The 16,655-nt window shown below is 49.2% G+C and overlaps 4 non-coding genes across 4 annotated transcripts; all 4 read left to right on the top strand.

The window, feature by feature from the left end:
* The first annotated feature begins 1,631 nt into the window (after window positions 1-1,631).
* TRNAI-UAU (transfer RNA isoleucine (anticodon UAU)) lies at window positions 1,632-1,703 on the top strand. Its single transcript has one exon. It is a non-coding gene; the product is annotated as a tRNA-Ile (tRNA).
* A 4,483-nt stretch (window positions 1,704-6,186) lies between these two features.
* On the top strand, window positions 6,187-6,258 carry TRNAM-CAU (transfer RNA methionine (anticodon CAU)). Its single transcript has one exon. It is a non-coding gene; the product is annotated as a tRNA-Met (tRNA).
* Window positions 6,259-6,358: 100 nt separating this feature from the next.
* On the top strand, window positions 6,359-6,430 carry TRNAM-CAU (transfer RNA methionine (anticodon CAU)). The gene has a single exon. It is a non-coding gene; the product is annotated as a tRNA-Met (tRNA).
* Window positions 6,431-8,967: 2,537 nt separating this feature from the next.
* TRNAM-CAU (transfer RNA methionine (anticodon CAU)) lies at window positions 8,968-9,039 on the top strand. The gene has a single exon. It is a non-coding gene; the product is annotated as a tRNA-Met (tRNA).
* Window positions 9,040-16,655: the final 7,616 nt, after the last annotated feature.

The raw sequence follows: 16,655 nt of genomic DNA, 5'->3' as shown, positions 1-16,655 counted from the left end.
CTGTTATCAGAGAGGTTGTGGCCATGGCTTACCGTAACTGCACTACGAGGTTAATAGTAAACAAGACCTTGGGGGCCCCCATTAGTGTGCAGAGATCGGCACGCCAGGGCTGTCCCCTCAGCCCCCTGCTGCTTTGTATTTATATAGGAACTCTCTGCCTAAATATTATAGGAAATGAGGCTATTCATGGTTTTCGTGTACAGGCATCAGAAGTGAAGCTCTTAGCATACGCAGATGACGTTGCTGTTTTCTGCGTTAACCAAGATAGCATAAACAGGACAATCGAAGCAGTAAAGGGTTTCAGTGAGGTCACCAGAAGTTTGGTGAATTGGGGCAAGTGCCTGGAATTCTGACACGGAGAATGCCCGTCAACTCCAGCTGCTTTCGCCAGCGTTTTTTGGGTGACAACACCCGTGAAATACCTAGGTGTTCCACTCGAATTTTACAGGGACACTGAGCCTTTTTGGAAAACACAGGTTGAAGAAACGCGTGAGAAAGCCGAAAAAGGGAAAAGTGCTCATTTGTCTGTGTTTGCTAGAGCAACTGTGTGCAATTTGTTTTTGATAAGCAAGCTCTGGTACGTGATGCAAGTACTCCACTGCTCACGGTTAAATGTGCAAAAGCTGCCCCGTATTTTCGCTGTCTTTATATGGGCCTCAGAATGGGAGAGGTGCAGCCGGACAAATTTGTTCAGGAGCGTCAGGGGGGGGGGGACTTGGTCTGGGGCACTTGTTCATACGGCAGATAGTAAACAGATCTTTGTTTCTCCGAGACGTTAAAGATCCCTTTCTACGTACCGTATGCCAGGTCAGGCTCGGGCGTGCTGTGCCAGATTTCATTGTTGGAACGGAGACTATGACTGGAGGTATTTTTGGTTTTGTTAAAGAGGTGTTTAGCGCCAGGTTTTTGACGGCAAGATTTTCAAAACTTTATGTGGTGTTCAGCGGAAAACATTGTACAAGGATGTATGTGACGTTTTATTGCCGGAACCAATGTACAGGGCAATATGCTCCGGAGGCCCAGGCAGAGATGTCCTAAAACGGGTGAAAAAAAATGCAGGTACCACCGGGAAGAAAAAATTTCTTCTTCAAGCTTCACACCGGGACCCTGTCTGTAAAATCTTTCCAAGAAAAAAGGGGTTTTACCTACCTTGGGTATCCCACTGCCTTATATGTAAACAACCAGAAACAATCGACCACGTTTTCTTGCACTGTTGGGAAGGGTTATATTTTTGGGACGTCCTTCAAAGGACCATCAAAAAAGAATTACCATTGGATCCGTATGGAATCCGATTCCTGCCTACAGCAAAAGAAGATGGCATGCCGTTTGATTCAGTAATGCTCGCGGGCCTCCATAGCATATGGCGCTCCCGAATGGAAGGCTTTCATTCTGACCCGGATGCGCGGCCTGCGCGATTGTATTTCCGTGAGACATTGCACAAGTTCATCGAGGTGCTGAAAACACAAGCATCTCCCCCTCAGTGGCTTTCAAAGCTCGAACCTTTGACGGAACTAAGGGAATTTTAAACTGACAAGGCCTGCCCCTCTGGGGCTGCAGGCTACCTTTTGTAGTTTGGGTGTCTACTCGTGTATGTTTTTGTTGTATTCTGTCGAAGCCCGGCAATAAAAAAAAAAAGAGTGGCGCAGTGGAAGCGTGCTGGGCCTATAACCCAGAGGTCCGTGGATCGAAACCACGCTCTTTTATCGTTTTGTTTTTCTTCTAACCTTTTGTCTTCAACAGTAAGCTTCAATCTGTACTACAATTTGCCTTCTAATGTAGGCTACGCTGCTGTGCAACGCAATCAGCAGAGTGGCGCAGTGGACTTCCGGCCACCGAGCGTGACGGACGCGTTATCATGAGCTCCGTCGGAGCGGTTTCAGCGGCCCAGTCGGGCCGCGGTAACAGGTTTTTTGCGGCTACTGCCGATGATTACCAGGTTATTCTGCCCAATCTGCCATCGGGACGCATCGTCGCCAACACCGTTTTCATGCACGGCGATCCAAGAGCCCGGCCCTATCGTGTTGAAGACTACCGTGACACTTTGGCCAACCTTGGTGCGCTTCCCGACGTTGTGGCGTTGGGCGCGTATCAAATGAACCATGTGTGGGCTGTGACAATGACAACTGCTGATGCTGTTCAGAAGCTGCTTTTGGCCGTCGACGTGAAGGTAAAGGATCGCCCGTGTTTGCTCATTGATCCGAATAACCGAGAAGTTCGCGTAAAGCTGCACTGGTTGCTGCATGGCGTTACCGACGAAGACGTTCGCGTGGCACTGTCGCCCTACGGGAAGGTGTTGGAAGTGTCCCGGGAGAAGTGACGGGCGCTGGGTGTCACTGAAAAAGGGTCGACGACTCGTACAGTTGGACTAAAATTGCATGCCGACGTCAAAATAGACGATATTCCGCATCAGCTCAAGATAGCGGGAGAGCTAACTCTTCTTGTTGTGCCGGGCCGCGCTCCTCTGTGTCTGCGCTGCAAGAGCACCGGGCACATACGTCGCGACTGCAAAGTGCCGCGCTGTAGTCGTTGTCGTCGTTTCGGCCACGTCGATGCTGATTGCGCAAAGACGTACGCCAGCGTAGCCGGACCAGTGCAGGCAAACGACATATCGGACCACCTGATGGACGAGGAAGACTCAGAGGAAACAGCAAGGACGAGCCGTAACCTGGTTACGCAAGGTGCATCGTCGAACATTCAAGGGGAACAACTAATTGACGGCGGAGATAAACCCGCAGACAAGCGGCGACATGACGACGCAGAAGGCGGGACCGAGAAGGATGAGGCAAGCACTACGGGCCACCCCTCTCCCGGAGGAGGCGAGATACCATCCACCGAGCCGGCACCAGTCACCGTGATGGACAGCGACAGTATTAGTGCCGCTGCAAAGCGACCTCACGACGCAGGCGAAAATGGGAAGGAGCTTAGTGTCGTTGCTGCAGACGAGCCGCCAGCCAAGACGACTGTTGGACGGCGTCCTTCCTTTCGACCGCTGCCGAACACTTCGGCGGCGCGCAAGACGGCGGAATCGCCGCCTATGCCGCCGTGAGGACCGCCCTGTGCTAGCACACTTCGGATCAAACCGCAGTTGTGAGGTAAGCGCCATGCCCCCGGTTTTCTTTCCCACCTTGCTATGATGACTATGGATAAGTCCATTCGCGTGGCAACATTAAATGTCCGAGGGCTTGCCTCAAGGAGGAAGCAAAGTCAACTGTACCGCCTGTTAAGCGACTTTGACCTTGACATACTAGCAGTGCAGGAGACGAAAGTCGAGTGCGACGTGGAAACCGGGGGCATGGTGCAGCAATTCGTAGCGCGATACTGTGCTATTGTGAGCCATTCTGTGGGATATTCTGAAGGCTGCGCATTGTTGGTCCGACATAGTCTAGGAGCTAAAATAGAAGCCGTTACGTCATGCACGTCAGGACGGTTTATTGTATGTGATTTCTTGTTATCGTCCTTGGAGTGGCGTGTAATCTGTTTGTATGCGCCGACTGTTGCTGGGGAAAGGTGCAGGTTTTTTGAACAGCTAAAACAGTATACCCAGTGTAATAGGTTGGTCATCCTTATTGGTGATTACAACTGCGTTCTTTCATCCCGGGACAAAACTAGCACCCGACCGTACAAGGATGCAAGCACGACTGCCCTAAATGAAATAGGGAACAGTAGTTTGGCGGATGTGGCTGAATGCCTTGGTGGTGGAATACACAGTACACCCATTTTCAGGCTTCGAGCCACGCTCGTTTGGATAGAGCATACGTAAGCCTTGATTTGGTACCCTTTTGCAAGGAGTACCGAGTGAGCGCTGTTTCATTTACTGATAACTGCTTAGTCAGTTTTCTAGTAGCAAGCACGAAAGAAAGGAAAAGAAGCTTCGAGTGGCAGTTATGGAAATTGAATTCAAAATTACTGGATGATGAAATTTTTATGGCAGACGTGACGACGCAAGTTGATGCAATGAAACATATGGGTAATACGACGTGCAGACAAAAATGGGAGAACTTCAAGCAGGCAATTAAAATGAAAGCATCGGAGCGGGCGAGCGCTATACGCAGACAAAAGGGGGCGGATGAAAAAACGATGCGCAGAAACTTGGAAAAATTGATCAGTGAAGAGTGTAGTAGACCCGGCATGTTCATGGACGATATTCGCGCACTAAAGCATAAAATAGAACAGTTCGACATCGAAAGATACCACGGTGCTCTGGTGCGAGCGAGAGCTGAAAAGCTGATAGCCGGGGATGTTCCGTCAAAAAGAGCGTTGGGCGCAGAAAAGTGGCACGCGCGGCGCAATCAGATAGCGGAAATTGAAGTTGGTGGAAAAGTAAGTGACACAGCAGAAGATATTGAGCGCGCTTTCTTCGAGCACTACAGTGGGTTATTTGCCAACTGCTCAGTTGACATTGATCGTTTCAAGAAGGACTTCCTTTTGTTGATGCCCAGCCTAGACGACAGTACGAAGGAACTATTGGAGGCAGCTATCTCAGTAGAGGAGGTGAAAAACGCTATTGAAAGCTTGCAGCCGGGGAAGTCTCCGGGCCCGGATGGTCTGACCTCAGCCTTTTATAAACGTCTAAAATAAATAATTTCACCAGTTTTAACTGCTGTCTATAATGAGGCTTTCGATCTCAACGTACTGCCGCCATCCTTCACATCCTCCCACACTGTTCTTATACCGAAATCAGAAGACCCCTCTGTATTGCGCAGAGTAACTTCTTACCGTCCAATTTGCCTCACAAATGGAGACTATAAGATAATGATGAAAATTTTTGCTAAGCGATTGCAGACAGTCATTACTGACCTGGTGGGGCCGCATCAAACGTGCGGTATTAAAGGCCGATCTATTTTCTCAAATATACATGTAGCGCGTAGTATCCTTGAGTGCTGCGACGCAATGGGCACACAAGTGGCAATGATCCAAATTGATCTGGAGAAAGCTTTTGATAGGGTGCCTCATGAAATTCTTCTGTGCATTCTAGATCATGTGAATGTGGGTAGAATTATTCGAGGCGGGGTCGCCATGGCGTACCAGGATTGCACCACAAGTCTAATTGTCAACAAGGTTGTGGGTTCACGCATTCCAGTCAAACGCTCGGTGCGCCAGGGTTGCCCTCTTTCGCCACTGTTGTTTTGTTTGTATATAGAGTCATTTTGTTTGAGCGTGATACAGAGCGATTGTATGCGCGGTTTTAAACTACATAAGTTAGAAGTCCGACTGTTGGCTTATGCGGATGATATAGCCATGTTTTGTAATGATTACGACAGTGTAACACAGGCTGTTAAGTGTGTTAAAAGTTTTTGTGCGGCCAGTGGCAGCGCGGTAAACTGGAGTAAGTGCCTGGGATTCTGGCACGGGGATTGGCCGGAGGCCCCAGACACTTTTGCCAACATGAGTTTTACTACGACTCCTGTTAAATACTTGGGAGTTCTTCTTGAGTGTTACAAAGACAGCGAAGCCTACTGGAGGAGTGAAGTGGATAAAATGAGGGAAAGAGTGAATAAATGGAATGGATGGAATTGGTCAATGTTCTCGAGAGCCACAATTTGCAACATATTTTTAGTGAGCAAACTTTGGTATGTCCTTCAAGTCTTGCATTGCTCCAGGGTTCATATCCAAAAATTTCATCGGGTGTTTGCAGTGTTTGTGTGGGCATCTTCTTGGGAAAGATCAAGCCGCACCAATTTATTTCTACGAGTTCGAAATGGAGGACTCAGTTTGTCATTTGTTTTTGAGACAGGTTGTCAATCGGTATTTATTTCTTCGGGACGTTAAGCACCCGTTTCTACACACTGTCTGTCAACTTCGCCTGGGGAAGCACTTGCCTAATATGGTTGTCTCTGCTGGCAGTATGCCCGGTGGAGTGCATGGTTTTCTACGCGAAGTTGTGTTTTCATGTAGGTTTTTGACGGCGCGGTTTTCACTCCAATACCTGAGTGAAGTCAACCGAAAAAAAAACTGTATAAATACCTTTGTAGTGTGGTTCTCCCCGTGCCTTTATATCGGTCCCTTTACAGGGAAGGTATAGGTAACAAGGTACTAAAGCTGGGCCCATAACCCAGAGGTCCGTGGATCGAAACCACGCTCTGCTAGCGTGTTGTTTTTCTTCTAACCTATTGTTTTCAACAGTAAGCTTCAATCTGTACTACAATTTGCCTTCTAATGTAGGCTACGCTGCTGTGCAACGCAATCAGCAGAGTGGCGCAGTGGAAGCGTGCTGGGCCCATAACCCAGAGGTCCGTGGATCGAAACCACGCTCTGCTATCGTTTTGTTTTTTCTTGTACCTTTTATTTTCAACTGTAAGCTTCAATCTGTACTACAATTTGCCTTCTAATGTAGGCTACGCTGCTGTGCAACGCAATCAGCAGAGTGGCGCAGTGGAAGCGTGCTGGGCCCATAACCCAGAGGTCCGTGGATCGAAACCACGCTCTGCTATCGTTTTGTTTTTTTCTTCTAACCTTTTGTTTTCAACAGTAAGCTTCAATCTGTACTACAATTTGCCTTCTAATGTAGGCTACCCTGCTGTGCAACGCAATCAGCAGAGTGGCACAGTGGAAGCGTGCTGAGCCCATAACCCAGAGGTCCGTGGATCGAAACCACGCTCTGCTATCGTTTTGTTTTTCTTCTAACCTTTTGTTTTCAACAGTACGCTTCAATCTGTACTACAATTTGTCTTCTAATGTAGGCTACGCTGCTGTGCAACACAATCAGCAGAGGAAGAAGCCGTTCTGAGCGGCTGTGCTTCAACATGCTCCATGCTGGAAACAGCGCATCGGCCGTTGGCCGAGGTCTACCGACGTCTCAGGACACTGCGGACTCGTACAAAGTTGTCCTTCCCCGATTGCCAACCGGTAATGTTGTCCTTAATACCGTTTTCCTGCATGCTGACCTTAAGGGTCGCCCGTACCGAGCACCTGACTTCCGTGACGCACTCGCACAGATATTGGATCTCTGGGAAATTTTGTGCATTGGTCAATACCAAATGAGCCACGTGTGGATGGTTACCTGCGAGAGTAGTTCTTCCAAACAGAAGCTTGTTAACAAAGCGGAGTTTCCTGTCAAAGGACTGCGGTGCATGGTGTTTGACCCGGATACTAAGAACGTCAAGGTTAAGCTCCTTTGGCTTCCCCGCTATATGGAACACCGGAGGATTGTGGAAGCATTAGAGCCTTATGGCACGGTCCAGTCTGTGGAGCGTGAAAAGTGGCGGTGCCCAGGGATGGAGCATATGGAAACGGCGAACCGTGAACTCTCCCTCACACTCAAGGATGGAGTGTCAGCTAGCACCATTCCACACACACTTAATGTTTATGGAGTGCAGGCATTAGTCCTTATCCCAGGGAGACCTCCACTGTGCCTCCGATGTAGCCGGGTTGGACATGTCCGGCGCCAGTGTCGCACGCCTCGATGCACTCAGTGCCGACGCTTTGGCCATACTGCGGAGAACTGTGTCTTGAGTTACGCTGACAGGCTGCGTCAAGGCCAGTGGTCACGGGAAGATGACGTGGCATCAGAACACATTATGGATGTGTCTGAGGTTGTGGACGCGACCGGAGAACTAAGTCATGAGCATCGAATAGATGGGGAACAGAAGACTTCAACACCTCAAAACAACAGGTAATATGAAGCGACTGGCCATCTAGCATCCACGCCTCCAGGACGAAAACCGCCGGACCCGGGCCCCCCCCGTGAGTGTTACAGAGACTGCTCTGCTTGCTGCACAGGAACACCTCGTTGCCACAGGTCAACGTCCGGATATGCCTCCTGTGGAGTCAGGCGAGGCGATACAGCCAGTGAATGCTCGCCGATCCTCCTCTGCTGCTGTTTCTGCTTCGTCGTTGGAGGGTAACGGTGAGACGTGTGTGGCGTCGATCTCTGGCGTGTCAGTTTCTCTGTCGGCTGTCAGTGCGGCAGCGAGCGATGTGCTCCCCTCGGGTTCGTGGGCCGAGGCCTTGGCTGTCTCAGAGGAAGACATCGACAGCACCGCACCTTTGAAACGTCCTGCAGATGCTGACGAGGTGTGTATCGATGGCGCTGACCAGAAGGCACAATGTGTAGAGGCCACGGGAAGGGTGGTGTTAAAGAGGAGGGCGATGTCTGCCCGAGAGGCCGCCAAATTGGCGGCGGGCCACCACATTCCAGGGGATGGCGTTTGTTAAGACTGGCACCAAAATGGCGAGCGTCGCAGCATATCAAGTCGCTACCCTTAACGTTAGGGGTATGCGTAATCGTAGGAGGCAACAGCAGGTACGGCATCTCTTAAAGAAATAGAGTGTGTGTGTAGCCGCTATCCAGGAAACAAAGTTGTCCTCTGATGAAGAGACAACAGCTGCTCTTGAGCTTTTTTGTCGGAATACAGCATTATTGTTAGCCACGCGAGAGGCTTATCCGGAGGTTGTATGCTATTCCTGGCGAACACGCTAGAGATGACAGCCATGTCTTATTGCATAGATGACGAGGGGCGACTTATATGCTGTGATCTCACAATTTCCTGAGACAATTGATCATTGCTTCATCCTGTGCCGTGATGCCATGTTCTTTTGGGACATACTACAACGAACTCTTAAGAAGGACATTGAAATTACACCATACACTATTAGATTTCTGCCTGTTGACAAAAACTCTGTTGTGCCTTATGACGTGTTTGTGTTGATGGGACTATTCAGTCTTTGGAAAAGCCGTATGATGGACAGACATGCCGAGCCACCAAGATCGTCCAAATCTGTGTTTCGGGAACAGTGTGCGTTGGTGAGGAGTGTCTATGCTGCTCGCGACGAACCTCCAAGCTGGCTGCCGTGCCTAGATGCTTGTGTGTGCCTCCCTGAATTTTGATGTTTTGATGGGGATGCAGTGGTGAGTTAGGGCTATGGGGGGCTCATATTAAGCAGCCCGGTAACTTGAGACGCGAACTAGTCTGATTGAAGTTTCCTCCTTTCTACAGAAGTTCTTCCATGCAATAAAGAAAAAAAATCAGCAGAGTGGCGCAGTGGAAGCGTGCTGGGCTCATAACCCAGAGGTCCGTGGATCGAAACCACGCTCTGCTATCGTTTTTTTTTCTTCTATCCTTTTTTTAAACAGTGAGATTCAATCTGCACCGAAATTTTGTGGCGGCTGAGCAAAGTAGCCTGGCAACGCTTTTCAGCCCCATTCTGCGGGGTGTCGAAATGGGCACAAGAATTAGTGCAAGTTGGCGCTTCAGAATAGGTACACGCTACGGCGGTTTTCCTTATATGCCGGACAACGCTGCTGCTCTGGCGTGTGAAAACATATTGCCGTGCTTCTCTTGCGCCCGGTAAGTGCGATGGTAAATGAATTACTGGTTAGCAACACCAGTTCCAAATTTTTTTAGATTGTCTGTGCTTAAAATGACCGCCGAATCATTTTTCTTTGAACTGTTACTGTTCACTCCCTCTATTTCCATTCTTAGCAGGAGACAACCAACAGATCGTCATGTGCAGAATCGTGTGCAGTCAAATCGGCGCTATTTAGACCATGCCGATGCTACTCCATTGTGCTTACACTGGTGGAGATGAACTTGTCACAACACCGAAACGCATATATTCAAACAAGATAGTGTTTGTGCGAAAATAAGGCTAAACACGCTTACTCGCGAGTTTACTCGCAACAGTGCAGCCTGAATTAGATTAGGCAAGCAGATCGACTGTAACTTTTTAGACATCCGAAAGGCATTTGATTGCGTTCCACATGCACTTCTTTTGCGCAAAATGTCCCTCCTAATACTGGCTGAACTAAAATCATGGATTGAATCATACCTGTCCAAAAAGAAAACAGTGCGTGGTTAGGGACCATGAGAGCTAATCAAGTGTGTCTGTGCTATCTGGTGACCCACGGGACTCCGTTGTGGACTCTCTCCTTTTCTTTATATATATAAATAAACTTGCTGATCATACCACCAGCCATGCAATAATGTATGCTGATGATTGCGGATTTACCGCGAGGTCACTAATGCGGCTGACCACCAGCATTTACAGAGTGACATGAACTCTGTTTTATTTTGATTTCGCTCCTCGAAGATGTCTCTTGAATTTTCGAGATGAATTCTAAAGAGTTTCACAGCAAAAAAGAGCCAATGCTTATTGGTTATGTCATCGTTGCTACTTGCCTATAAGTCGCAACAGAATACAAATATATATTGGTTGCTTTTTTCTGTAAACATGTTTTGTAATGTCTTTAATGTCTTGTAATGCTCATGTTCGGGTGCACTGCATGACGTTGAAGGCTATCCGGGTTTTAAACTTCCTGAGGCGAAATTTGAAGCAGGCATCGGTTAATATAAAGGAAACAATATATTTGTCTTGTCAAATGTACGCACCATCCTCGCATACGCGTGCAGTGCTTGGTATCCGTCATCTCAACCAAGGACAGCAAAACTTGAACGCATAGAGGCGCGTGCTCCTCGCTTTGTGCCAGCAGACTCTGGCTTTAAAAAAAATCTAAAGATATTTCTAAGACCTTGCATTGGCCGCTGCTCTAAACAAGAACAAAATACCTGCGCTTATTGCTGTTTTAATATTTTAACTCCAGAACATGCATCGATGAAGATAGATATAAAAAAAAACCAACATATGTATCTGCGCGCTCAGACCACACCTGAGAAAGGCGCGAAATTTCTTGCACGATTAAAATATTCAAGTACAGCTTCTTCCTGAAGAAAATGCAGCAGCGTTTTGATTTTCCAGAAGAGACTGTCTCGAGGACCCCTTCATCTTCTATCTCAGCTAGATCTTAAAAATGTTCCATTTGTATTAGTTTGACAAGTTTCCGTGCTACAGTGTGATTTAAAGATATCAACATTATGTTGAACACTTGTATACGTCGTTTTATTTGTTTTTATTCTTCGTCCTTCGGAACTGAATTGATATTGTCATTTGTGCTCTCATATTGTTTCTTTCCCCCATTGCAACAGTACTGAACGTAATGACGTTGTAGGTGGGTGAATAAATAAATAAATAAATAAATAAATAAATAAATACGTTTGAGTCACACTGTATAAAAACAACACTGCGAAATAAACACAGCTGCAACCAACGGACGCACATAGAAATTGTTTCTACATTTGTCCTCGTCTGTTCGCGCTGCAGGTATAGGATGTGAGCTGCAGAAAATAAGACTTCTGTGCCTGGAAAAGTAGCCTTCTTAGATGCAGAAATTTAATAATTATGTTCATAGCAGAGGTCTACGTAGTCTTGTGCCACAACAGGGTTGACTGATCTAAATATTTGTACCAGCGCCCATTTAATTCTAGATTGCACATTCTGAAGATCCCCAAGCCGCACATGAGATGTGAAAGACGCCGCACAACAGGGCTCAGGATTAATTTAAACCCCTGATGTTCTTCACCATTCGCTGACATCGCACAGCATTTGACCGTTGGTGTATTTTGAATTCATCGATGTCAGCATGTGAGCGCCAAAGCCAGAGCCTCTGCCGCGAGTACCCTACATTGGGCGTGTGATCGCCTTAGCGAATCTATGCTGTAATACGCAGTACATCGTTGTAAGGATTCTGGCGACAGCCCGTCTGGTTCAGCTGCGTATTCGGTCCGGTACACCTGCACGGCGATAGGCATCTTGGTTCCCACGTCCTGTCCCCGCTTGGGTTATTGGATTCGAGACGAACGACTCTGCCGCCGTTTGTAAATAACATTGCTACGGAGGCAGTTAGCGACCGCCAAACTGAGCAGGAGTGGCTCACCCCTTCAACTGTGCCAGCTCGCCGGCGCCTCGCCCATTCGGACTCCCCGGAAGACGTGTTCGGCTTGACAGCGTGAGAACTCTCGTTCGGACGCGAAGACAACGCTCTCTCTGGTGGGAGCGATTGTCCAGCGGCACCCTCTCTCTCCGGCCAGACATGTGACGGGGGCGTGTCCCAATGTGAAGTGGTGTGTGTGTGTACGACAGCGCAAGTTAGGCCACGCCCAACCTGGCGAAGACCTCCTCGAACCTGGGGAATCCTAGGGACCGGACCCTTTTAAAACCGGACGACAAGTGCCATGAGAAGAATCCTCGATCATCCTCAGATCTTCTCAGATCCTCCGACCTTCCCCCATCACACTCCAATGGGTTCCTAAATCTTGTAAATAATGTAAAATAAACCCCCTGTACAGTTTCCTTCATAACCAAGTCCGACAACCTCATTCGTAGAAGGGACCTGCGGCGCTGAGTCAGCTCACTCAAGGACCCCTCATCTCTATCAATGTCATGTCCTCGAAAATTCTGGCGTGTTAGCGATATGTAGAGAGGAGAAATACAAGAAAGTATGTCCAGGAGCCGCCTCACAGCGGGTTTTAACGGGAGTGGAACGTTCTTAGAACGCTGGAGTTAGATAGGTGTAACGCAGGTCAAAATAATTATGAGCATCTATTTTTTAGGAGGCTGTTTATTTACGCTTATTGGAGACACGAGTCCGCTTGCGAAACCAACGCGTGCAATATTGACGGAAGGATCAGACATATCAGACTTCACGGCTGCTGTCAAGCGCGTTTTTTAAAAGCTCTGGGTCGCTTTCGACTCGGTTCTTTCTGTCGCCAACGTGTCCGTTGTCGCTTCCGTGATTGACTCTGGTGTGTCTGGTTCTGTCGGCGATGTGTCCTTGGTCGGCCCTGCAATAGACTCTGTGGTCGCTTTAGCAGTCGACTCTGTTTCTGGTTCTGTCCTCAAGGTGTCCTTGGTCGAACCCGTGTCAGACGTGCCCAGTGGGCCTCCCGTTGTCGACAATGCTGTTTCTGGTTCTCTCACTGATTAGTCCGTGGGTGCGTCCGCTGTCGACTCTGCTATTTCCACCACGAACGGGCCTTTGGGTGCAACGAATGAAGTGACGCCGTGATCGGTAGAAACAAGCGACATTTGTAAATATCTTGCAGCGCAATGTCTAGAGTGTCGTCCGACTGCCTCCACCACCGTAGTTCGCTGCGCTTCCCGCAAACCATCGGTGCCAAATCAAGATCTCTCCGGCACGAGTCCTTGGTGCCAGTGTCAGAAAGCGGTGCTCAACTTTCTTGTCCTCCTAAATAATAAACCCTGGGCAAGGGAATTTCTAAACTGAATCTTTGATGATCGCTGACCTGTACTGAGTTGATGGTAGGAGTAATAACTGCGATGCAATATAGTTAATGTTCACAGTGGAGTAGCAGCTGCCTCCGGTGCATCGCGGCTGACCCGAACTGCTTGCACGCTAGCTCCGCTGGAATAGATCACATATCTATCGTTTATTAAAGGACTATGAGGGTAGTTGCTACGGCTGTGCCATGAGTAGACCATTTACTATAGCACTATTCAATTAAAAAGCGCAGTCCGGTGTGCCTCCGCTGCGAAACAAGTCAGGCCTAGCGACGACTAGGGAGTAGCACACTGCCAGAGCGCCGTCGTCTGCAGCGCTTGCTGGTGGCACCATTGCGGTATGCTCGCTGAATCCGGTGCGCCGAGCGTTGCTAACTTCTCACCTACTTTGACGACGCCGCAGGGACCGGACCTTTGCGGGACGCTACGGCGCTTGTACGCATAGCATGAGTACCGCAAAATGGTACACAGTATTTATTACTCCTTTCCTGCGCCCTTGGACGGTACTCGAAGGCTGCGTAAAAGCGCTGTCGGACGGCAGTCGGCACGTACACTGCCTATTCTACTGTGTTGCTCTTCAGAAATCATTCTGTGCGAAAAAGTATATTGTTGAAGCAGGTCAGCTCCTGTGCTTTTCCCATTCGGCCGTCTACGGGCACCTTGCGTTCACAGAAGCCGCCATCTTCTTGGTTAACGACGCAAACCGAGGTCGGCCAGCTCGGTTCGCGATAACCTATGTTAGCGGCGTAACCGCGGTTTGGTCCGCCGTGTGAACAGAACAGCGGCAACAATAGCCAAAACCGCGGTTAACTTAACCATGGTTAAGCGCGCCAGCGTGACAAGAGTATAAGCCTCTGAAGAAGCCGGTTCACGCTTTTAATACGAATATAACTACGTTTCTGCGAAATACAACCAGCAGAGTGGCGCAGTGCAATAAAGAAAAAAAACTGCAGCCAGTCGGAGCGGGCTGGACAAATCCCGCTGCTGGGCCCTTAACCCAGAAGTCCGTGGATCGAAACCCGCTCTGCTATGGTTTTTGTCTTTTTTTTTCTTCTATCTTTTTTTCAACAGTAAGATTCAAGATGTACTACAATTTGCCTTCTAATAGAGGCTGCGTTGCCGTGAAGCGCAATAAGCAGAGTGGCGCAGTGCGATTCGACTTCCGGCCACCGAGCTGATCGGATCGCAGTATCATGGGCTACAGCGGAGCGGCGACAGCGGCCTTCAACGGCCGCGGAAACAGGATTGAAGACTGTGAAGATAAGGATTACCAGATCATTTTGCCGACACTGCGAACAGGACGTGTTGTTTTCAACACGGTTTTTCTTCACGGAGACGTGCGAACGAGGCCGTTTCGGGTCGAGGATTTCCGTGACGCCCTGGCCGAGACCGGTACGCTCCCCGATGTGGTCGCGTTGGGGGTCGTACCAAATCAACCATGTGTGGGCAGTCACCCTGCGGAGTACGGAGCCAGCAAAGAAGTTGCTCGCCTTCAATGAGCTGCAAGTTTAGAGACAACGCTGCCTCATCATCGACCCGGAAGACCAGCAGGTAAAGCTGCGGCTACACTGGATGCTTCATGGTGTGGCCGACGACGACATCCGGACGGCATTAGTGGCATTTGGCAGTGACCGACGTTACACAAGAGCGGTGGCGGATCCAAGGCGTCAATGATAAGAACTCAACGACAAGAACTGTCCTACTGAAATTGAAGCCCGGTCTTAAAGTGGATGACCTACCACATCAGGTACGCGTCGCCGGAGAGTTGGCTCTTGTCGTGGCGCATGGACGTCCAATGCAGTGCCTGCGCTGCCACGGTTCGGGTCACGTGCGGCGTGAATGTAAAGTTCCCCGCTGTACGAAGTGTCGGCGGTACGGTCACGCGGATGCCAACTGCGTCAGCACTTATGCGGTGGCTAAGGGCGCTGTGTCGAAAAGACGACTCTGCGGAGCTCCTGATGGACATAGCCGAGGCCGAAGAATCTTCAAAAGGCATAGGCGAATCCGAAAAGCATGCAGGCGTGACGGACTCTTCGGGACCCTCCAGCAGCGATGGTGGGCGGAATCCTGAAGGGGCGGAATCTTCGACAAATGGGATGGAGGCGTCGAGTGATGAAATAAGCGCGCCGGCGCTCCAAGAAACCGACTCAGCGCTCCATGAAAGTGAGCCAGCGACTCCGAACGAGAACCATGACAAGAGCGGCGCCCGTACTACCAGTGGTCCTGCCCCAGAGAAGAGACCACATGCCCAGACCGGAACCGATGGAGACAAGGCGGCAGCCCCCAGTGTCGAGGAGCCGCCGGCAAAAACGACCCAAGGACGGCGGCCATCCATCCGACCACGACCTAATGTGTCGACGGAGAGGAGAGCCCTCGACAAACCGCCCCCGCAGCCAGGCCTGGAACAAGCACCGGATGGCTCCGGTGTCAAAGACGTCGTCTAGCCACGCGCTAGGCGGGAAGGGTAAGCACCATGTTCCCGGCCTCCTTCTTCTGTATGAAAATGGCTCCTGCGTCCCCCATAAAAGTCGGTACACTTAACGTCAGGGGACTGGCAAGCAAGAAGAAGCAGAGCCAGGTATACCGCATTTTAACTGAGCATGACATTGACGTCTTGGCAGTGCAGGAAACGAAAATTGACGAGGAAGATGAGACCGGGAACATGGTGCGACGTTTCACGTCTAGGTTTTTTGCAGTAGTGTCCTACGCTATAGGCACGTCTGCGGGCTGTGTCATTTTTGTTAAGAATGTACCGGGACTTGAGGTTCAGGGATATATGGGGTGTCCATCGGGTAGATGTGTTTTGGTTGACTTCGTGTACAACAAAACATATTGGCGCATAATTTCTGTGTACGCTCCAAATGCGGTTGATGAAAGGACAGTTTTTTTTTTCAGAGCCTTAAAAAGTACTTAATTTGTGAGAAATCCCTGATCGTCATCGGTAACTTCAATTGCGTCCTGAGAGGGTGTGATAAAACCAGTGCACGGGCGTTTAGGGACAGAAGCACTGAGGCACTCTCAGAGGTTATAGCGACGTGCAACCTCGATGATGTGGCGGAATGTTTAGAAGGCGAGCGTTGTGTGAGGTTCACACATTTTCAGCGGTCAAGCCATGCACGGCTAGATCGCATTTATGTGTCGCCGGATGTTATTTCAAAATACAGTACCTACAGTGTAGTACGGCATCATTTTCTGATCATTGTTTAGTGGAGTGTGGGATAGGAACAAAGAAAAGAGGAAATCAGTTTTCTTGGGAGATGTGGAAATTCAATAAGCTCATTACAGACGACATCTTTAGCAGGAAAGTAAATGAAGAAATCGGCAAATTAGAGACCGGCGGGGAACTGAAAGTATGGCAGCAGTGGAAACTTTGCAAGCAACAAATAAAGATAGCAGCGCTCGAAAGGTCAAGCTGTATACGACAAGAGGAAAAGCGTGAGGAACAAAATTTAAGATCTTTACTGGCCAAACTTGTCGAAAAAGAAAGCGAAGAGCCTGGAAAACGGATCGACGACATTAGAAAAATAAAACACAAAATTGAACTCTTAGAAGAAGAACGCTATCGTGGCGCGCTTGTGCGG

This window comes from Amblyomma americanum, chromosome 3 (assembly GCF_052857255.1).
Source record: "Amblyomma americanum isolate KBUSLIRL-KWMA chromosome 3, ASM5285725v1, whole genome shotgun sequence".
In the NCBI taxonomy this organism is placed as follows: Eukaryota; Metazoa; Arthropoda; class Arachnida; order Ixodida; family Ixodidae; genus Amblyomma; species Amblyomma americanum.
This window is presented reverse-complemented; position numbering and strand designations above follow the sequence as displayed.